Source organism: Trachymyrmex cornetzi, unplaced genomic scaffold (genome assembly GCF_001594075.2).
Source record: "Trachymyrmex cornetzi isolate Tcor2-1 unplaced genomic scaffold, Tcor1.1 scaffold16, whole genome shotgun sequence".
In the NCBI taxonomy this organism is placed as follows: Eukaryota; Metazoa; Arthropoda; class Insecta; order Hymenoptera; family Formicidae; genus Trachymyrmex; species Trachymyrmex cornetzi.
In genome coordinates, this window is record NW_017296201.1 from 4,206,546 (window position 1) to 4,209,844 (window position 3,299).

General features: G+C 30.6%; 1 long non-coding RNA gene across 1 annotated transcript; it reads left to right on the forward strand.

Annotated features, from left to right (window-relative positions):
- The first annotated feature begins 400 nt into the window (after positions 1 to 400).
- LOC108758752 (uncharacterized) lies at positions 401 to 2,032 on the forward strand. Its single transcript, XR_001939960.1, has 3 exons — positions 401 to 519; positions 977 to 1,156; positions 1,955 to 2,032. It is a non-coding gene; the product is annotated as an uncharacterized LOC108758752 (long non-coding RNA).
- Positions 2,033 to 3,299: the final 1,267 nt, after the last annotated feature.

Consider the following 3,299-nt stretch of genomic DNA (forward strand, 5'->3'; position numbering starts at 1 on the left):
ATAAAGTCGAAATATATTTCCAACGTGCAAATTCAACGAGATACACGTATTATTAATTAACAGCCAATGTATCATTTTCTATTGTTTAAATTACTCGATCCGCAGCAAACTTCTTGCTTTAATCTAAAAATTATAAGTAACGATTATATCATAGAAAAATTTAAAGAAATTTCATTGCAAGATAATCTAACCATTAAAGAAATTATTGTCTGTATATGCGATAAAATAATAATTTATGATTTCCATCCGTTTGATTCTGTAAAAGAAATTCAATCGATTCGATTTTGTAAAACAAATAAATTGTGCAAACTATTTATTTCTTCAAATAATCAACGAATTTTCAATTGTTAGTAAATTATCGCGTTTGATATCTTCTAGTACTTGATAGGCATTTCGATGAGTAATGCGAAGAGATACAGAACAGTACGCGTTAACTGTCAACTCGAAATTCGTTGCGTGAACGACAACGGTACGCAGTGGTTTGGCATACTAAAACAAATACCACAGAGCCGTATACAAGTCAGTATCATCGACATGAAATATTTTACAAATTGTGAAATAAATTTGTTAAATGTTCTTTTCCTTGTATTTTAAACCAGTTATCAATATACGATGTGTAATACCGTTTTTTCTCTTTATTCATATATTTCACATTGTCAATGGTAAATTATATTTAAATCAAAAATTCAAAGTTCTATGGAATGGATGTATTCAAATCAAAACGTTGTTAAAAAATTATTTTATGAAAAAAAAATGATTACTAAATATTACTAAAAACATATGTTTGTTATTATCCATAAATATAGTAAAAAAATTAATAATTCCTATTTTCAGTCATTCTAATTTCTACTAAATAAAATATTTGCTTTGCAATGAGCAGTCGTCATCTTAATTCATTTATGGAACTTTAATTACGCGAGTTAGCAATCACTTACTCTAATAAGCATGAAGTATTATTACGATGTATATCTTCTAGCACTTGTCGCAACCACGTTTCAAGAGGTAATGCACGACGATACACAGAACAGTTTGCGCTACGCCTGCCAACTCGAGTTTCATTGAACGAATGAAAGTAGTAGTAGCACGACCTTGCTTATACACAGCGCTAAGTACAACGGAGACACCGTAATAATAAACACTAAAGCGTCAGTAAAATGTCGGTAAATTATCATCTCAAAATAAGTATTTAATATTTTATAAAATTAAATCGTGCCAAATATACTCTTTAAATTTTTTGGAGTGAAATTTCACTCAAAAAGACTGAAAATTGAGCCAGTCTTGAAAAAAATGAAAACATTTTCACTCTTTAAGAGGAGTGAGATTTATTTTATTCTTTTCAAGTAAGATTTTACTCTTTTGGAGTAAAATCTAAGGAATAAAGTCTCGTTCCAAAAAAAGAAGTGAGATTTTGTTCCTTTGGAATAAATCTCACTCCAAAAGAAATCTTACTTCAAAAGAGTGAAAATGTGCCACTTTTTGTTTAATCAAGAGGGAAAAGTATTCATTTTTTTCTTCAAGATTGATTGAATTTTCACTCCAAAAGATTTAGAGAATATATTTTGCATTTTGCGCTTCGATAAATGAATTGCTATATCATATTTTACGTTTCGTTGTCTTTTGTGGATTAATTGGCGTTGTCTAGATTGTCTAGAATAACGAAAATTTAAAATTTGATTGAAAGATCGTTTCGGAATGGAAATGCTGTTACTTAACATAATATTAATATAAGAGCTAGATATTGTAATATGAGAGCTATATAAATAGATCTCTTAAATCTCGTTATCAGATTCAAAAATACAAACATCAATATTTATACGTATTCCGTCAAAGAATCATAAGTACATACCTCTGTCTTTAAATATTTATAAACAATTTTTGCGAATAAATTTATACATCGTTTCTGTACCTTCTATGATCAGTTAATAATATTCCTTACAAAACGTTATAATGGCAGAACAAGAAGCAGAGGACATTCTAATCCTAGTTCGTCGTTGGACATTACACAAAATTAACAAGTAGCAAAGAGGCAAAATGCAATTATTGTAATGCAAAATTCATTATACATAATAGATCCTTAGCTATTTTACATAAACACTTGGTGAAGGCACATCCAGACAAATTAAAAGAAGAAGAAAAGAAAGAAGTGAAGTTCCATTGGACTTGGGATTATTTTATCGCAGAAAACGATACAGAAGCAACATACAAAAAATGTGCCGTAACAATAAAGTACAACACAGTAACAGACTTCACAAAACATTTGAGACATAAGCATAAGTAGGTATACTACAAGGTATCCACAACTCGTAGTATATTACTTGTGATTACGTTTCAAATGTTTTGTTAAATCTGTTACTGTTTTGTACTTCATTGTTATGGCACATTTTTTGCATGTTGCCTCTGTATCGCTTTCTGCGATAACATAATCCCGAGGGGGTAACCACTAGCTGAAATATTGTCCCACAGATTACATGATTTCATCTGATTACAAATAATTTTTTTCTCTACTATGAAGTAATTTGGTAAAATATACGATTTTATTTAATATTATACAATGATTTCTCGTGATTGCATATGTAATTATCGGATAATACACGAGAGCTTCGTATTCGGGGGTTTTAGGGATCGCTCGTTCCGAAATCGTGATAAAAATTTCGAAATTCAAAATGACTGAACCAATATGGCGGACGGAAATGTTACCGCAATTTTAAATGTTCTTCGATTTCGGTGAAAATTTGTATCGTGAGGTTTTTGGGGTTGCTCGTTTCGAATTTGTGTTCAAAATTTGGAAATTCAAAATGGCTGAACAAAATGGCGGATGGAGATAACGGCATGAATATGGGTATACGCAATGACGTTTACACGTTAAGCGGCCCGTTTTTTATATTTTATACACTTTTAATTTAAAAGTAACTTATTAAAGTAACTATACAGTGAAATGTCGAGATATAATACAGTGCTAACGAAACTATGGATAAATAAATCGATAAATGAGAGCAATAAACGAGTGCCATCTACTGTCGAAAATACGAAAAGAAGACTTTTTGAGGCGATAATTTCGGAGCTCTTAACTCGCTGACTCGTGTAAAAGACACAGGGCAATTTCGCGCTGCGCGGCCACTTGGCACGAGACACTACCGTGTCTCTTGATAATATTTATAATGACATGAAAATACATTTTTTTTTATTAAATACGCTCCTTTTATTAAATATGATTAAAATTTAAATAAAACGTAAATATTTTGCAAGGTATATCGAAATTTTTCTTCGTATATCTTTGTTTCCGCAAGCAATCGTGCTTT